Here is a 20,803-nt window from a genome sequence, read left to right as displayed (position 1 = left end):
TAACATCTCCAAAAGTGCCTGCTTCCCTATGCACTGAATATTTGCAGGCAATCTCTCCACTGCATTCAAACACTCACTGATGCTTTCCAATAATCCCAAGTGCATTGGCCTCCAGCTTCCCCATGGCAGGTCAGTGGGATTCTCTTCTACCCCTCTGCGCCAATATGTAAAGGAGTTGGTTTTATAATGTTCATTGCTTTATTTATGTCTATTTGCTTATTGGGTATTGCAACATGTTTTATGTACTACCTACATTAATTCATGTTATGATACTGCTACCCCTTTTGGGTATTACCATTACTGTGTTGTCATGTTCTTCACTATGGCTCATGTACAGTTTAGGGAAAGTGAAGTGCACCCTTCAGACATTAGCAGGGAGGCACCTTAGTATTATAGTTCTCATAGATAAGGGTATATGTAGTTTCTTTGTAGACCACTAGATGAGGACATACTAGTGTGCATGGTTAGAATAGGTTATAGCTTGTGTATAGGGGTTAATGTAGAAGGGGCTGCCGGGTGGTGAGATAGGAGTTTTAGGAAGTTAAGACAGACGGGGCTAGGGTGCCCGAAGTGTCCACATGGGCTATAGGCCCAGGACGGCTCAGCAGCCACTCAAAGTTAAATAGCTGCAGCCCACGGCCACTTAAGATCATAGCAGAGGGCCAATACAGGAGAAGAAAGATGTGGCGACTCATAACCTTGGCAGACGCCTTTAGGGCGGGAGTCGGTTGGACTGAGGAACTGAAGGAAGTTGAAGCTTCGACGAGAGCGGTACAGATGGGCCGGATGCTTTGCTAGAGGCAACCAAACCCGAGGGGCTGATGATTTTGAGTCTGGGGCAAAACAGGCAGAAGGAATTGTCATCATGGTGAGGTTAGGCCAGGAAGGAACTGGAGAGCAGTCTAAGACGGTCCAGTCTGGATGTGTGCTGTACAGAAGTGTCAGCAAAGCAGGGAAAGATGAGGAAACAAGTGAATTCCATGATGTGCTAACTGTGGATTTAATGTGTTAAGTACTAAGTAAAGAGAATGTTTAAGTTATCCTGGACTGTGTCTTCATTAGTGTTGAGCGACTTTTGTTTTTTTAGGGTCGAGTTTCGTTTCATGAAACCCGACTTTTCCAAAAGTCGGGTCGAGCAAAATCGGCTGACTATAGGGAAAAGTCGGGGTCGTCCCGAAACACGAAACCCAATGTAAGTCAATGGAGAATTAAAGTCGGCAGTGAGAGGAGGACAGGAAACACACCAGCAGTGCCCATTTGAATGCCAAAAGCATAAATTCTTGTTACTGAAGCTTGTCAACCTTAATTAACTTCATAATACTAGCTCCGCACTGAAAAATGGGGGTTATTTGGCTACAGTTGTGGGGGGGAGGGCTGGCTCCAGGTTTTTGTGGGCCCAGGGCCAAAGAGCGCCCCTTTAACACATACCACAACTCATGATGCTCCGATACGGGAGAGAAATAGCAGTATAGTGCAATGAAAAATACTTCACTTCTTACATCTCATGACTGATATCCATTTTAAATTCTCCAATACCTCCAAAAACGGACAGTATATAACTCCATACAGTATTATGGCCAGCGCTTTGTGCGCTATACAGAGTAATGAGGCCCATATATTTCTCCATACGGAATCATTATTCCCATATAATGTTTCAAACCGTATATGATGAGCTCCACATAATGCTACAGTATATGTTGGTCCCAATGGATGAAGCTCCACTGTCTTATGGGCCCAAATAATGCTCCATATATAATGGGCCCCATTTCTACTGCTCTAGTGTATAATGGGCCCTGTAAATGCTGCTCCAGTGTCTGATGTCCACCTTTGGAATGTTCCAGTGTATGGTGGGCCCCATATATCATTCACCAGAGTATAGTGCTCCCCAAAAATTGCTGTCCCAACATTGAAAACAATTACATAAGTCTCCTTGCTAGGGAATCCCTGCACTACTCTGAACTCCTTGTCGTCCCCATCTTCCATCTCACTGCACTTGGCTGTTTAGGCCCTCCCACCGGCAGAGACACTTTTGCGTACTATGCGGTGCCCAGTGCCAGTGCCATCGCCCAAGAGTATGCCCCCCCACCTGCTCAAGGAACCTGCACTTTCATCTGCACCTTCCTCTTTGTCACCGTGTAAGGTGGTATAGTATGTGGGAAGGGGAACCTGAGTTTCCTCTGGGTCAGATTCTGGCTGTGTAGAGTGCGAGGGGAATGTAGTGGTCTGGGTCAATGTACCAGCAGCATCATCCAGCAGTGGCTGGGCCTCAGTACACTTGTGGTGTCCCCAAGAGTACGGTCGCCACTGTGGCATTCCCTACCTCCTAGGGAGTGTGTTGTCAAACTTGGGAGCAACGAAGGATCTCTCTAGCATTGAAACCAACACACAACACATTTCCCACTCCAGGCCAGCAGGGAGACCTCTGAACCTGACTGCTGAGGAGCTGCTCTCTGTGGCCGGGAGGAGGTGAGTTAGGGCACTCTGTGCAGGGAAGGGGAAGTGTGTGGACGTGAGAAGGGGAGCTGGAGGATGAGCAGAGTTAAGGCTCACTCCTAGCTGGAGCGCATGGTCCGGATTTCGGTCTCCGAGTTTGTAGGGACACTGACGTTCCTGCAGCAGAAACCAGGGGAAGTAGCAGCTATAAATGCTCTGTACCCAACTAAGGCTCGGAGGCCCCAGCATCGACGTGTGCGAGGCAGAAGGAAAAGGCTACAGCTGTCTGCCATACAAGTAAAGTCTGAGGAACATCTGTTAGACAGGAGGCGTTTCAGTGAACCACGGTCCTGTGAGTGCTTCCCCCACAAGCGCTAGAAAGGAGACGTTCAGGAAGGTACATGTTGGCGGAGTGATGGAAGGGAGCTTTCCATTCTGGTCCCGGAGGTTGGCAGAGGTCCTGACCCGGAGGACACAGCACGGAGGCAGGCATCTGTGTAACCTGCAGACTGTGAGTAAAGCTTTGGAACTGCACGCTCTGGTGTCCTACAGTTATTCCACCACCGCTACATCTGGGTACCAGCACCTACACCGCCTGTGCCTTTCCCCATCACTACATCTACACTTCCCTGGGACTCCAGCTCCACCTGTGGGGAGCTTCACCATCTTTGCTGCACAACACCATCAGTCCCAGAGGATCTGCATGCAGTGTCGGCCTAACATCTATGTTGCCGAACACCACAGGTGGCGTCAAACTATCTATATAAACTCTTTACCATTATACCACACCATTTACATGGGCGCCCAGGGCCACCGTCCGGGTCACCGCTGCTGTGACACATCCCACTGACACCGGCCCGGTACCGAGTACCCCACAGCCCTGGGAGGGCGACCCATATGCCGACTGCTGATCAGGCGGCGTTATTCCCACGAACCTCCAAACAGCGTCCCTGAAGGCAAAGTTTTTGGTTTCCGGGGGCAGTATGATTGCAAAGCTGAACCATAAAGGAATGTCCAAAAGGGCACCACCAGGAGTGGAGCCTGTGGCTTAATTGGACTGCACCCGGGAAACCACTACCATACAAGCTACAGAAAAGATGGACAGATTGCAAGCTTTGTCGATTCTGTGTGTGGTGTGGTATGTCCGTTTGTAGTTGTGCTAGCGATTTCTCAGCTTTATTCCGTTAACGACCGAGACTCCGGCATGGCCCCGGGGTACGCGTCAAGCTTACTAGAGGGATACACGAGGCTGTGGCACGTTAGATCGAGCAATAACAGGTCTAGCATTCCAGTACATGTCCGGGGCTGCATGCACGCTACACTGAAAGGACCAGCTTTTGTCGCTTACAGGTGCAGATAACCTGCTGAACTCCGTTAGTGATGGGGATCTGGGATTCAGATTATTCCCCGCGAACGATGATTTCCCAGTAAGTTCAGGTCAACCGCAATTCCGGAGTTAGGCCTAACCGTCATTCCTGAAAAAATTACGTGTCCAAACCACAGGTGCTGTAGCTTGCTTAACAGCTCGGCAGCCGTTCTCAGGCCCAGTATGGATTCAACAACATTGTAGAAAGTTGATAAAGGGTACAGTTTCACCGGATAACACGTATATATGTAGCCTAGTTTACACATTAAAAATATATGTCTATAGATCAGGAGGCAGACTCAGATGTTCTCAGGCCCAGTATGGATTTGACCAGATTGTACAAAGTTGATAAAGGGCACTTTCTCACTGGATAGCAGGTATATATAGCATAGTTTAAACATGTAAAATCTCCGTGTTCTCAGTATGGATTACACAGCAATCTAAAAAGTGGAAAAAAGGATATGCATTTGAGGCGTACACAACTATATACTTTTGGTGTTATTTTTAAATCTTCATATATATTTCTGTCTCAGTAATACAGTCTAGCCTCTCCGCAATATGAAATAAGATGCATACAATTAGTGACATAAAGGCTATTGATTGCAGAAATCTAGGAATTATTATTCACGGGAAAAACTTCCGGCACAATTCTCATAGGCGATGCTGACTCTCAATTAATTTGTGTGTTGAGACAGTGAAAACATTTTTTTGTGAATAAAGACTTGCTGTATCGCACTTTCGTTGATTCCATCACTGTTACTCATCTCAATCCAAATTTTATCACAGGGAGCGATGTAAACATGGTGCTCACTGGCTATCATGATCTGTCATGTAACTTTGGAGTGCAAAAGACAGAAGCCACAGGCAATTCTATTTGATTGGCATGAGAGGGCACATTTTGAAATGTGCGTCGGAATGTCACACGTTTGTGAGTAGGAAAACTGTGAAAGCTGATGATAAACCATCACTGCATGTAATTGTGAGTCGACGTCCATAAGAAATGGAAGCCACTGATCATCTGGAGCTAGAGCCCAGCCAGCAGGGCAAGGCATAGCTACATCTTAACCATCATCTTTCAGTTCAATCAATTTGTAGTGGCAGTCCCAGTGAAGGATTTGACAGCCCAGACTACACAGCGGAGGAGCAGGGAGAGGTAAACATTGCAAATGCTGGGGGCCTGCCCAAGCAAGGGGGGCACACTCGTGGGTGTGGGTACTGGCACTGGGCCCCTCATAGTACGGCGGTGTGTCTGACGGTGGGTGTGCACCATCACTGTCAGAGACACTTGATTGCACTATGAGGGACCCTATGCCACTGCCCGCGCCCAAGAGTCTGCCTACCCACCTGTCCAAGGCAACGGCACTCGCACGGTTTTGTGCGCTAGGTGGTGACCCCGGCCATGGGGGGGGCCGCCTACTTAGGGAGGTTTACAAAGTGGCATATGTAGATGTGGGTCATTCAGCTGCTGCAAAAGGCGAAATAGGTCAAGTTCGTGGAATAGGAGGAGGACCAAAGCAAGCCATTTTTCTGGCAACCTATGTGTCATCAAGGGAAGGTGGGACAAAATCCTTGGAAACCCATGCATGGTTCATTTTAATGAAGGTTAGATCATCCACATTTTGGGTTGACAGATGGGTCCTTTTTTCTGTCAGGATTGATCCAGCTGCACTGAAGACTCTTTCCGATAGCACACTTGCAGCTGGGCAAGCGAGCTCCTGTAAGGCATATTGTGCCAATTCAGGCCAGGTGTCCAGTTTAGCGGCCCAATAGTCAAAGGGGAATGACCTGTGCGGGAGAACATCGATATGGGAGGAAAAGTAGTTGTTAACCATAGTTGACAACTGCTGTCTCCTGTCACTTTCCATCGATGCAGTATTACCAGTTGTGTAAGCGGTCCGTGAAAAATCAGTCCACAACATTGTCATGAAACCCCTGTCTCCAATGCCATTTCTGCTGTGTGCACCACGAACACCTCTGCCAAGCTGCCCCGGCCCGTACGGCTCGTGTGAGAACCATCGCCGCTGCTGTGTGCTGGGAATGCCTCAACCAACCGGTTAACCAGAGTTGCTTGTTTAGTAGCCAATATTAGGTCAAGGTTCTCCTGTGGCATGATGTTTTGTAATTTGCCTTTATAGAGTGGATCCAGGATGCTGGCCAACCAGTAGTCGTCATCGTTCATCATTTTGGCAATGCGTGGGTCCCTTTTTAGGATCTGCAAGGCATAATCTGACATGTGGGCCAATGTTCCCGGTGTCAATGATGCACTGTGAGTGCTGGGTGGAGGAGCACTTTCTGGCAAATCCACATCCCTCCAGTCACGCACAAACCCTGTACCAGACCTTGCCACGCCAACATTTTCACTTGCCCCACGAGATGCATCCTCCTCCCCTAAGTAATCATCCCCATCATCATCCTCCTCCTCCTCTTCTTCCTCCACCTCGTCCAGGAGAGGTCCCTGAGCAGACAATGGCTGAATGTCATCAAGGATTCCCTCCACCTCTTCCTCCTCGTCAACATTGGCTGCAGACGCCTGCTCCTTAAGGTGCGTCAAAGTTTGCATGAGCAGACGCATAAGTGGGATGCTCATGCTTAGGATGGCGTCGTCTGCACTTACCAGCCGTGTGCATTCCTCAAAACACTGAAGGACTTTACAGAGGTCTTTCAGCTTCGACCACTGCACACCTGTCAACTCCATGTCTGCTCTCAAAGTGCCTGGCCGTGTATCCTCCCACAAATGCATTATGGCCTGCCTCTGCTCACACAGCCGCTCAACCATGTGCAGGGTGGAGTTCCACCTTGTTGCAATGTCGATAATGAGGCAGTTGTTGGGAAGGTGGAGCAATCGCTGCAGCTTCTGCATACGAACGGAGTGTACAGGCGACCGGCGGATGTGCGCGCACAGTCTTCGCACCTTCTGGAGCAGGGCTGTTAACTCCGGATAATTATTGAGGAAGCACTGCACCACCAGGTTCAAGGTGTGAGCCAAGCAAGGTATGTGGCTGAGTTTTGAAAGGGCTATGGCTGCCACAAAATTACGGCCGTTATCACTAACTACCTTGCCTGCCTCAAGATGTACACTGCCCAGCCATGACTCAGTTTGTCGCTGCTTGTACGACTGCGCTCTGTGGACGAGCTTTCGCTTCTGGAGGAGGAGGAGGAGGGTCGAACGCCTGCAGCCAACTGTTTCCTATACCGTGGGCTAGGCAACACTGTCCCACCACCGCTGTCCCCTGTGGACCCTGCATCGACCACATTAACCCAGTGTGCAGTGATGGACACGTAACGGCCCTGGCCATACAGACTGGACCATGCATCAGTTGTGAGGTGCACCTTTCCACTCACTGACTGCTTGAGTGCATGGACAATGCGGTCTTTCACATGATGGTGGAGGGCTGGGATGGCTTTGCGAGAGAAGAAGTGGCGACTGGGTAGGTCATAGCGTGGTACTGCATAGGCCATGAGTTCGCAGAAAGCTGCGCTTTCCACCAACCGATAGCGCATCATCTCTAACGAGATTAGTTTGGCAATGTGGGCGTTCAAACCCAGTGTACGCGGATGAGAGACTGAGTATTTTCTTGACCTACTCATAGTGTCTGGGACGGTGAGCTGGACTTGAGAGCTGCATATGGTGGAACTAGCGGTGGACAGGGCGGACTGAGAGAGGGTTGATGATGGTGATGGAGTTGGTGTTCTTTATGATGGCATAGATTCAGTCTTTCGTTGATATAACAGTGGGATTCCCTGACTGCTGTGGCCTTGCAACGACACCTCAACATTTGCTGCTGTGCTAACCGGTGGGCTTACAGTGGGGGAAACAATGTAGCGTTGCTGACTTCCTTCTTTGTGATCAGTTGCACATGTGGTACTTGAGGTTTGGTGTTGTGTCCACGCTTGCAAGTGCATGCTGGTTAAATATCTAAGCATGCAACTGGTATTCAAATTTTTCAGATTTTTCCCTCGGCTAAAGGTCTTTGCGCACTTCTTACAGATAACCTTGGCCTGATCATGAGGATTTTGTTCAAAAAAGTGCCACACTGCACTCTTCCTACTTTGGCAGACATTTTGCGGCCTAGCACGCTGTGATATTTTGACCCTCTGGACAAGCTGTCCAGCAACTCTTTTGATTTTTGGAACCTGTCTTTGGAGTGCTCCGGGCCTGCCAGATAACAGCTGTTGCGATGTCGATGTCTGCTGTGGATGCTCCTCATCTGAGCTATTGGAAGCAGCACCCTCTTCCCCCAATGGATGCCAATCTGGGTCAACAACTGGGTCATCCATCACCTCCTCTTCAATGTCATGTGCACCTTCCTCTGTGTCACCGTGTATGGTGGTATAGTGTGTGGGAAGGGGCACCTGAGTCTCATCAGGGTCAGAATCTGGCTCTGTACACTGCGAGGACAATGTAGTGCTCTGAGTGAATGTACCAGCAGAATCATCTATCAGTGGCTGTGCATCAGTGCACTCCATGTCAGATTCATCTTGGCCTGGGTAATTCACCATTTCACTTGATAATCCAGGCATGGTATGTGAAAACAGCTCCATGGAGTAATAAGTAGTATGGCCTGCATCATCCTTCAATCTTGGTTGGGGTGAAGGACACAAGGAAAAGTGTGGTTCATGAACATGAGCCTCCAATGACAACTCAGTGCTTTTATTTTTTACAACTTCAGAAGAGGAGGCAATAGAGCTGGAGGCTGAGTCAGCAATGTAAGACAAAACTTTTTCCTGAAGCTCTGGCTTTAAAAGCGGTTTGCCAACTCCTAGAAAACTAAGCCTTCGAGGCCTTGTTGAGCCAGACGATGATGCAGGCTCAACACCTCCTGCATTCGGTCCTATTTTACTTTTGTCACTACCATCAGATCCACCACCAACACCATCATTACCAGCTGCCAACCCCCACCAAATTCCACGGCCTCTTCCTCCAGCCTTCCTCATTTTTGGTAGAAATGTAGACAAAATACAACAAACTATATAGTAATGTAAAACAAGGTACAAGGTGTCTATAGGACAGGGGAGATTTTGAATTTCTGCACACACTTGTGGACCCTGGACACTTTTGGATTGTATGAGGCCCACTGAATATCACAGAGCTATGTCACAGGCTCGATGTCGCAGGTGTGAAAAATGTCACTAGAGGATAACGGAGATTTTAAATTTCTGCACACACTTGTGGACATTGGACACTTTTGGATTGTGTGAGGCCCATTGAATATCACAGCGCTATGTCACAGGCTCGATGTCGCAGGTGTGAAAAATGTCACTAGAGGATAACGGAGGTTTTGAATTTCTGCACACACTTGTGGACACTGGACACTTTTGGATTGTGTGAGGCCCATTGAATATCACAGCGCTATGTCACAGGCTCGATGTCGCAGGTGTGAAAAATGTCATTAGAGGATAACGGAGATTTTGAATTTCTGCACACACTTGTGGACACTGGACACTTTTGGATTGTGTGAGGCCCACTGAATATCACAGCGCTATGTCACAGGCTCGATGTCGCAGGTGTGAAAAATGTGATTAGAGGATAACGGAGATTTTGAATTTCTGCACACACTTGTGGACACTGGACACTTTTGGATTGTGTGAGGCCCACTGAATATCACAGCGCTATGTCACAGGCTCGATGTCGCAGGTGTGAAAAATGTCACTAGAGGATAACGGAGATTTTGAATTTCTGCATGCACTTGTGGACACTGGACACTTTTGGATTGTGTGAGGCCCACTGAATATCACAGCGCTATGTCACAGGCTCGATGTCGCAGGTGTGAAAAATGTCACAAGAGGATAACTGAGATTTTGAATTTCTGCACAGACTTGTGGACACTGGACACTTTTGGATTGTGTGAGGCCCACTGAATATCAGAGCGCTATGTCACAGGCTTAATGTCGCAGGTGTGAAAAATGTGACTAGAGGATAACGGAGATTTTGAATTTCAGCACACACTTGTGGACACTGGACACTTTTGGATTGTGTGAGGCCCAGTGAATATCGCAGTGCTATGTCACAGGCAGAAATTGGCTAGGGTATGACAAACTACAAGGTGTATATAGAATTGGGCAGAATAGGAATCTCCCTAGAGTGTAGGTCTGTAAGAACGGAACAAGTCCTCGACTTATCCTTACAGAGCGACACACAGATAGCTTCACTGTGGCCGTGATAACAACCGTTACACGGTACTGAGAGAGGAGCATGCACGTACACGGCTGTCCGGTGTACGTAAAATTGTCAAGCTCCGTGTTTTTTAAGTATACGGACTGACACACGCTGTCTCTCTATAGTTTTGAATGTGATCAAACAGCAAATATATTTAACTGTTTGAAAGCTAGACAAAACTAGAAGGTGCAGGTCTGTAAGAACAGAACATGTCCTCGACTTATCCTTACAGAGTGACACACAGATAGCTTCACTGTGGCTGTGATAACAGCTGTGACACGGTACTGTGTGAGGAGTGTACACCGCTGTATGGTGTGAATAAATGCCCGCTCAGTACCCCACCAGGACGAAAAAAAAAAAATTGGGATTGTTTTTAAAAAAGCAGTTTGCAGAGCAGTGGGTAAACAGCAATGCAGCCGTCAGGAAGCCTTAGAAGGCAGCCTAACAACCAACAACGCTGATCCAGCAAAATATAGCCTCCACTTGCACTGCACACACAGTGACTGGTGTGTTGTACAGGCAAAATCGCTAGCAGCAGAAGCAGTTTTTAGTGTCTTCTTCCCTGCCTAACGCTCTCCCTACAAAATCAGGAGCAGCAGCAGCTCTCCCTATTCTGAGATCAGCATGAGTAACATGGCGATCGGCGTGCACGCCCTTTTATATCTCCTGTGATGCCCACCAAAGCAAGCCAATCACTTGCATGCCCTTCTGAAAGATGGTGGTGACCCCTGCCTATGTCATCACGTTGCCCACAGTGTCCGTGGATCCTGATTGGCTGAAAAAGAGCGCAAAACAAACTTTTGAAACGCGACTTTGGTGCTTAAGTCGCCGACCTCGTGGCCGACCTCATCCTAGCGTCGGGTTTCGTTTCATGAAACCCGACTTTGCCAAAAGTCGGCGACTTTTGAAATGTTTCGACCCGTTTCGCTCAACTCTAATCTTCATTACTGGGGGTCACCTGGGAGAGGGACCGTCATCGCCTGGAAAGTGCGCAGGTGGACCTGAACCTGGAGTACGCTGAGGAGTGGGATACAGTTTTCTGTGAGGGAAGGTCGGGACACAGATGCTTCAGTGTCTCTGGTCACGACTATAGTCCTGGCCTCCCCTTACAAATACATCAATATTTGTTGCAAAGTACTCACAAAGGACTATTGCCATTGCTCCTGATTCTGGTAAAAAATAATAAAATAAGCATTTCTAAGCTATAATATAGTACAAGTATAACATGAATACAAAATTACAGTGAAATAATGTATGCTGCAGTGTTCGATTAGGCAAAATCAATAAAAGGAATCAGTTTTCCCTGTTCTAAATGGTCCCCATAACTGTTTTTCTAGTTCTAGTGGACTTGTTAAATGTTTACAGAAGTCTTCAGTGAAAATTTTGATTGGTTAAACCTATGTGAATGTATATGTAGTGTACTGTAAGTACATTCATATACTCATCGATCACAGTCTTCCTAAGTTTCCAGTGCCATTCTGGTCTTCTTCTGGGTCACACAACACCTATTTCGATGTGCCAGCTCATGCTGGGTCTTAATGTGAACAGGAAGTCTCTTTTACATTGTAAACCTATGGAGCTTTTTTTGTGACTCTCCATATACCTATATTATAAAAGCGACTTCCAATTCACACATAGAGCTTAGTGTGATCCAGCAAGTTGGACTAGAAGTCATGTGACCAGGAAGAGGAACGGAGATAAGCTGGAAACCAAAGAAGACGGCAATTGTTGAGTACATTAATGTGCCTATACTATGCATTTACTTTTACACAGGTTTAGCCAGTAAAAAGTTTAATGGAATTGCTTCTTTAATTAGTCCAACACAGTAGCCTTAGATAACTATAAAATATTTTTTGTTTCAGCTTGTCACATGCAAATCCCCACAAATTGTTCTGATGGCGTGACAATAATGCCTTAGAAATATTCATGTTACCTAGCTTTGGTTTACATAAATGACATCCCCTATGTCATCCATATCTAGCAATAAATATTGTAATCACCTATGTCAAACAAGACAAGAAGTGTATCTGCAACGACAAAGTATTAAAACATAACTTTTACTAAGAAATGTATAAAAGCTACCCCAAAGAAAAGGGAGTGTGTAATAAGAACACTAGTTGCTATGTATATAGCCAACGCAAAGAGAATGATGCAAAATCTTTATGTCCCAAAAAGACGATTAATTCCAGTTCCACATATCAAATAGACTGGATACAATATTGATCTGGAAACCGTTTAGGGGTAATGACTACTTAAAACAGCAGGTAAATCAATATAAATGCAACAAGTCAAGACCCAAATGAAGGGTACTTACACAATAGAAAGACCATATACTGGGTGAGAAATATGCTCATTTCTGATAAAAAGCAAGAAAATATAGAACAATCTCACCCAGACATTGAGGGGCGTGAGCTCGCCGAATCCGTCCTTGCACAGCCAGGATTCATAGAGAGGGGAAGGATAAATTATTAGACCAGGAAAAGCCCGGGAGTAACCTTCCCCTTTGCTCTCTATGATGCCAATAGACCCTTAGTGTGCTGATAGATCCCCTGAAGACTCATGGAATAAAGAAACGTGTCGGGACGCACAGGGTGAGTTTAGGGCTATTTACATAAGGGCTAGATGTGGACTGCCCTTGTAAGGGTGGGAGTCTGGGTGTTAGGATTATGCCAGCTCTGACAGGGCTTAAGAGGGCTAATTTATCCTTCCCCGCTCTATGAATCCTGGTTGTGCAAGGATGGATTCGGCGAGCTCACGCCCCTCAACGTCTGGGTGAGATTGTTCTATATTTTCTTGTTTTTTATCAGAAATGAGTATATTTCTCACCCAGTATATGGCCTTTCTATTGTGTAAGTACCCTTCATTTGGGTCTTGACTTGTTGCATTTATATTGATTTACCTGCTGTTTTGAGCAGTCATTACCCCTAAACGGTTTTAAGATCAATATTGTATCCAGTCTACTTGATATATGGAACTGGGATTAATCGTCTTTTTGGGACCTAGAGATTTTGTATCATTCTCTTGTGTTGGCTATACATAGCAACTAGTGTTCTTATTACAGCCTGCAATGACCCCGCTACCTCCTTCTCTCTCACCACTACCGGTGATATCACCTCAACCAACACCAGAACTGCTGCAACCCACCAACCTACTGTCTCCTTCCCCACGATCCTGTAGCATGTAAGCCCAAAAGGGCAGGGTCCTCTCCCCTCTGTATCAGTCTGTCATTGTTAGTTTGTTTACTGTAAGTGATATCTGTAATTTGTATGTAACCCCTTCTCATGTTCAGCACCATGGAATCAAAGGTGCTATATAAATAAATAATAATAATAATAATAATAATAATAATAATAATAATTACACACTCCCCTTTCTTTGGGGTAGCGTTTATACATTTCTTAGTAAAAGTTATATTTTAATACTTTCTCATAGCTGATACACTATATTTGTGAGAGATTTGTGGGTTTCAACCCATTTTTGCTGTTTTGGGTCAAACAAGACAAGAAGCAGGATTATCTACACTTCAAGAGCCTCCAAGGACAGCCCAGGTCTGCCCATCAGACTACTCAGTGAGGATTTATAAATGATCCGGAACATAAATAAAGGCTATTTTTGCAGGTATCCACTTTGGTGGTGTACAATTATACATTTAGAAAGGTCATTTCTTTCTGCGGTGACGACAGTTTAGAACATAAAAGCCTCGTGAGTCACAGGTTTCTGAAGTCTGACAATAATCTAAAAGTCTACAATGAATTATGAGAGTGAATCAGAATGAATATTTTTCTTGTGCACAAGGAGGGGGAGCTCTAACTACATTCACGAAATTCTACACCATTACCTCTTACGAAAAGCTGTAAGTTTCCTTGAGCAATAAATTCCAGTTATTATTGTACACTGTGTATCTTGAAATGTTATGAATGGTCCACGCCAAGTGAACAGCACATTAGTCATCTTGCCCTATTAGCGTTTCAGTCCTTATGAGCACATAATGGTGAAAGTATTTCCTTGAATGAGAACTGAGTCAGGAGTTTTGTGTTAATTTCTAAGCTGATTTACTTAGTATTTATTAAACCCTATCCATAGAACAGGACATAATTTTTCTAGTACAACATGATAATGCGTGCAGTTCATCAATGGTGACTGTTGAAGTGTTATCTATAGACAAAAACCTAACATAACAGTGTAGTTCATGCTAAGGGGAAGCGATCAACAGCATTTCACACCCTTAACTATTTATTTGTGCATGTAGCTTTTTCAAAGACAAGTCCAGCAATAGAAAAGGACGGGCCATGTAAAGGTATTGCTAGACTTGTCTTTGAAAGAGCTACATGTGCATGTAAATAGTTTAAAGGGTGAAATTCTGCTGACCGCTTCCCTTTTAAGGAATTATCCATTATAAATGCAGCACTTTATGCAACATATCTTACCTAATATCAGCAAGTCAATCATATCAGTCATAATATTAGTCAAGGTATATGATAAAAATTGGATGACTACCTAAAACTATAACATTTTAAGCATTGCAGTTATGTATAAAAAATAATTTATAAAGCACTTATCAGATGAAAACTTTCAGATAGGAGCAGTGACTCTAAAATTCCAGTAGCTTTGTATTCTGTTTGCTCCAGTATCGCGAGCATGAGATCTTTCATGACAGCTTGTGATGCAAGTACCACCTTATTGGTGTAGTTAAACTCAGTAACATGAACATTAAAATATGATAGTGCAGTAATGAGCCACCTAGTAGTTTGCAAAGGAAATAGGACCACAGGAATGGGGAAATTCGACAGGCTTCTGCCATGAAAAAGTATAATATTATGTTGTAAAATATTTAACAGAAAATACATTTTAATCAAATGACAAAATGTAAAGTGAATGAACCAAAGAGAAATTTAAATCAAATGAATATTTGGTGTGGCCACCCTTTGCCTTCAAAACAGCCTCAAAATACAAATTTCTTAGGTATACTTCCATGGGTTTTATTTTTTTTAGGATATTGGCAGAGAGGTTTTTCCAAACATCTTGGAGAACTAACTAGAGAACTTCTGTGAAAGTAAACTTCAGCAAATCCTTCTGTCTCTTCATGTAATCTCAGACAGACTGGATGATATTGGATGATATTGAGATCAGGGCTCTGTGGGAGTCATATCATCGCTTCCAGGGTTTGTTCTTTTAACACTGAAGATTGTTCTTGTGTTTGGCTGTAGGTGCGGGTCATTGTCCTGCTGCAGAATACTTTTGAAGTAAGATACAGTCAGATGAATAATCATCATGCCGTTCCAGAGCGAGGCATCTAATTTGCTCCAAAATTATTTTGCAGCAGTGCAACAATCCTAAACAACCAGCCAATGTCATTATGAACTATCTTCAGCGAAAAAAGAATAATCTCAACATCATCCAGTCTGTTTTGGGATTACATGAAGAGCATTTGTGCACGCCAACATCCACAGAAGATCTGCAAGATTTTTGAAGAAATTCCTTCAAAAACTGTGTGCAAATGTCTCTAAAAAAATTGTTAGTTTGATGCTGTTTTGAAGGTAATGGGCAGTCACAACAAATATTGAATACATTTTGATTTCTATTTTGCTCATTTACTTTGCATTTTGCTAATTGATAAAAATAAACTATTATATTTTTTAAAACAGTCTTGTCTTGCAGCATTATTTTCATTCCTGCCTAAACTTTTTCCACAATTTTGTGTACGGTATAAATTATAATATATATGTATATGATGCTGTGACATGTTAACCAGACAATAAAGAGATACAAATGCAGCAAAATTCTAATACTCCCATAATGAACCCAGCATTCATTGCTCTCATGTCAGCAGATGAAAAAACATTGATGCAGTATTCTGTCCCAGCATGAAATTCAGTTAGGGAAAAATCACATTTATTAACACAATTTCCAGTTATCTTCATGGTCATGGGATTGCTGTGACATTGCTGCTAGTCTTCTACAAGACCTGTCAGTTATATGACTTATGAGGCATCTTTGTGGGGATGATGTTTTATTCAAGTACACTAGGACGTCCAGAGCAAAATGTAATATCCACTTCTAGTCCTCAGCCAGATATCATCATATCTCACCAATACTTTTTACTTCTGAGATATTGTGACTTTCTGCTGATAGCTCAACTACCTTGACTTGTGCAGATAAAATTGCTCTACAGATTAGCAGATCTATAACATGCTGGCTAATCATCTTCACGGAGCAATTGTTCATCAAGACTTGCTGTCATCATGAATTTGATTTTTTTTTCAGGGTGCAGCCAAGTAGCAACTGTCTGTTTGAAAGATTATACTTTTAGATTATGACCATCTCAGCATAATACGACACAAGTAAAGACCTAGAACAAAGACAATTTTCTCTTTATTCAATATTCTTTGTATGCAATCTGCTAAGATCAAGAGAAAGTAAAAAGTTAAGAAGTGTTTATAGGGCAAATTAACCCTTACTTATTTGTTTTATTATTTAATTACTGTTACTCTATATTATTATATTGAGGCATCTGAATACAATTATTTATATAATGATAGTATGTTGGGATGAGCAGACCCAAGTCCAAAGTTCGGTTCGGGTACCAGAACTGTACCCGAACTTGAACCTGAACCTGAACGGACACTAGACTTCAGGTATGAACCCCAAACTTTAAAGTTCAGGTTCGCTCATCTCTACTAGTATGTAGTGGAAATTAATATAGTCACATCAAATTTTATTGCAAATTGCATTCCAATATCGGGATCCTAAAACAAAGTCAGCAATGTCAATGGCAGTAGCCAATTAAGAATGGCTACGACTTCTAGACTACCACTACTCAGAAAGACAACTTGCCAAGCATGAGCTTTGGAGAAGCTGTATACTGCCACCGCAGGAGAAATGTGTATGACATGATGGCCAATGTACCTGAGCCTTCAAAAGCATTACTCACTTTTTGCGCTCATTGTAGTTCTGATCCCTTCATGAAGTCTATATACTTAAATAGAACAAAGGGACAGGGTTTGTCCTAATGGGACCACCTCTTTATCTTTAATTAAAATTTGGGTGTTTTTACAGTTTTGAAGACAGTTGTAAATAGAGATGAGTGAATTTGTTCGGATTTTGTCCCCAAAACTGCTTTTGACATATTTGAGCCATATTCAAACAATATTCATGCTGAATGTATGTCTTATGACCGGTTCCAAACATATTCGGTAATTTCTACTCCCATTGACACTAATGACGTTCGGCTGTGTTCGACGAATATTGCAAAAACAATATTTGATTCCAATCGTATTTGGAACCAAATCCGAACAAATTCACTCATCTCTAGTTGTAAACAAAAATAGATATCAATGCAAATACAGACAAATAATGCAGACGAGGCACAGCGCTCAAACTAGTTGAACAGGGGTTGTCTCCATGAGACTGCCTAATGGGATATTGCCCTTGTTGGTGTCATGATCCAGTCCAGAGTTTGTTTTCTGCTGTCTTCTCTTTGGACTCATCATGCGGGGGTTAATCCCCTCTGCCTTGTTCTGGAGCTGGCGGGGCTATTTCAGTCTTCTGCAGCCTGCGGGCCAGTGTCAGATATAGTTCATGCTTCCTGACTAGAACCTTTGACCATATACTGGTGATCCTTCTGCCTCTGACTTCCCGACTTGTGTATGAATTGGCCTGATTTCTGGACTCTGCCTCTTATTTGCCGTCCCTGATACCTTGCTCTCTGACCGGTTTTGACTCTGGCTTGTACCCTGGCAACGGCTTACGTCTTACGATTCAGATACCACTTTCCTGGTAGGTCCTGACTTCTCGCTCATCCCTGACTACGTACTTGCTTTCTCCCTTGGTACTTCTGCTCCTGACAGTTGCTGACTTTGGCTAGTCTGACTACTCTTTCATTACTTGTGACACCTGTTCTGTTGCTCTGTGTTACTACTGTGTGTGTGTGTGTGTGCAATCTCTTTCCTGCACCATCACCCCTTGGTGGAGGTTGCGCTGTATTACACTGCAGCAGCACATTACAGTTGGACAGGGGTTATTCTTATGTGACAAATTCTTTAACTCAAATTTTTATATGGATGTTCTTAGAGTTTGATCAGATATATTCTGTGCTGTCAAACATCTACACAAACAGAAAGAACATACAAATCTGGCACAGATACTATCCTTGTAGGGTTGAGCTTGCTAGCCACAGAGCAGCAGGACAGATATGCTAATCTCTCAGACACTCTTCTGTCCTGGCATACAATGACATCTTTATCAGCCTTAAACTAAATGTTTTTTTTCCCAATAAATTGCAATAACTTAGGAAAAACTACGAAGACTATATGGCAAAATTATGCTGCCTTTTATGTCTCACATAGCAACTACACTTCTCTATGCAATCAATCTAATTGAGAGCTATAGCAGTTATTTAGGCTTACAAATAAATAGCCAACATTTTTATTGCTGTGAAATTCAAGTGATCCTGAGAGAATTCAAATATTTATTGTAAGATTCTGAAAATTATAGTCTGGCTATGAATATGAACACGTCTTCACCTTTGAAGTACAATAAATAACAAATAAATTCTGACGTACTTTCTTTTCCTTCTCCTGTCCTGAAGAAGATATATCAATTTAAAGTAATACACTTAAGTATCTTCTGGATCTTGTTTGATCATTTAACATTCTAGAAATCTCCATTTATTTGGCATGAACTAAAGTTAAAATATCTAGCTGTGTCCTTCATGGACATAAATGCTATCTTACCTTGACTTCAAGTGCTTGATGTTTAACTTTCCATTTGCTTTTCATATCTCAGCCAGTAGAGCTACTTGCAAACAGCAGCTATTGACAGGAAAGCTAGATTCTTGGATAACCACTCTACAGTATGTATTACATCATCAGTAGAAATGATCATATCTTTTGAAAATTAAATTTGCCAACATTGATGAATTCTTCCACAAAATTTGATTGTGATTAAAAAAATTTGCGCAAATCTCAATACTGGAAAGCGTGTAATTGCTCAGATAATTGCACATGGCTCCCCATTTTAATAACCAGTAAATGGCTAATCGTTGATAGTAGAGTTGAGCGAAATGGGTCGGTCATATTCAAAAGTTGGCGACTTTCGCTGAAGTCGGGTTTCATGAAACGAAGCCCGACCATAGCGTGAGGTCGGCCACGAGGTCGGTGACCAGAGCGCCAAAGTCGCGTTTCAAAAGATGCTTACAGCGCCCTTTTTAAGCCAATGATGGAGGAAGCACACTGTGGGCAATGCGATGACATAGGCATCGGTCGCCACCATCTTTGAGAAGGGCATGCAAGTGATTGGCTGGCTTTGTGTGGTGTCACAGGGGCTATAAAAGGGCGTGCACACCGACCGCCATCTTACTTCTGCAAATCTTAGCACTAGGGAGAGCTTGCTGCTGATGATTCAGAAGAAGGGAGAGCGTTAGGCAGGGAAGAAGAACCAAAAAACTGCTTCTGCTGTTAGCGATTTCCACTTACAACACACAATACTTTGTGTGCAGTGACAGGGGAGGCTCTATTTTTGTGCATCAGCTCTGTTGGTTATTAGGCTGCCTTATAAGGCTCCCTAATAGCTGCATTTCTGTTTGCACACTGCTGTGCAAACTGCTTTTTTAAAAGCAAAAATACTTTTCTTCCTCTTTTCTGCACAGTTACCAAGCGTTCATTTTTCCACCCTTTTGTGTGTGCAGCAGTCCTGCTTATTAGGCTGCCTGCGTCCATACTTGGACTGAGAGCATCATTGTCAGTGTCCTCAAATCTCTAGTGAGATCCAAATTCTCACCAATCCTATAGACACCCTCCACCTTGTCATAAACCATCCAATTTCAGCCTGTTACATTGAGGTGTAATCTCTACTGGGCCTGAGACAATAGTTCAGCGTCCTCAAATCTCTAGTGAGATTCAAATTCTCACCAATACTATATACACCCTCCACCTTGTCATACACCATCTAAATTCAGCCTGTTACATTGAGGTGTAATCTCTACTGGGCCTGAGACAATAGTTCAGCATCCTGAAATCTATAGTGTGATTCAAATTCTCACCAATCCTATAGACACCCTTCACCTTGTCATACACCATCCAATTTCAGCCTGTTACATTGAGGTGTAATCTCTCCTGGGCCTGAGACAATAGGTCAGCGTCCTCAAATCTATAGTGAGATTCAAATTCTCACCAATAGTAGATACACCTTCTACCTTAATTTACAGTACCATATAGCTGGTGGTATTTTGGGTACATTTTCACAAAAATGAGGAAGTATGGTGGAAGACGCCATGGAAGTTGGCGGGGGTTGCCAGCTGGTCCCGATAGTGGTAGTGGTGCATCTGTTGGTAGTGGCAAAAGCACAATAGCACCTAAGGCAGGAGGTGTTGAGCCTGCGTCACTGTCTGGCTTCACAAGGCCTCGAAGGCTCTCTTTTCTGGGAGTAGGTAAACCGCTTTTAAGGCCGGAACTTCAGGAACAAGTTTTGGCTTACATTGCTGACACAGCCTCCAGCTCTGTCGCCTCCTCTTCTGAAGTTTCAAAAATTGAAAGCACTGAGTCATCAGTGGAGGCTCCTGGTCATGATCAACACCTTTCCTTGTGTCCTTCACCCCTACCAAAAGTGAAGGATGTGGCAGGCCACACTACCGATTACTCCATGGAGCTCTTTTCACATACCATGCCTGGGTTAGCAAGTCAAAACGTGAATTCCCCAGTCCAAGATGAATCTAACATGGAGTGCACTGATGCACAGGCACTGATAGATTTTTCTGCTGGTACATTCACTTAGAGCACTACATTGTCCTCGCAGCGTACTGAGGCAGAAGCAGACCCAGATGAAACTCAGGTGCCCCTTCCCGCATACTA

At 44.0% G+C, this 20,803-nt stretch overlaps 1 protein-coding gene across 2 annotated transcripts in view; it reads left to right on the top strand.

The window, feature by feature from the left end:
- The window catches only part of WSCD2 (WSC domain containing 2), a 606,696-nt gene that overhangs the window by 417,010 nt on the left and 168,883 nt on the right, over positions 1-20,803 (top strand). The window lies entirely within an intron of this gene.

Source organism: Dendrobates tinctorius, unplaced genomic scaffold, assembly GCF_039654945.1.
Source record: "Dendrobates tinctorius isolate UK_male_01 unplaced genomic scaffold, ASM3965494v1 ptg000003l, whole genome shotgun sequence".
Taxonomy (NCBI): Eukaryota; Metazoa; Chordata; class Amphibia; order Anura; family Dendrobatidae; genus Dendrobates; species Dendrobates tinctorius.
This window is presented reverse-complemented; position numbering and strand designations above follow the sequence as displayed.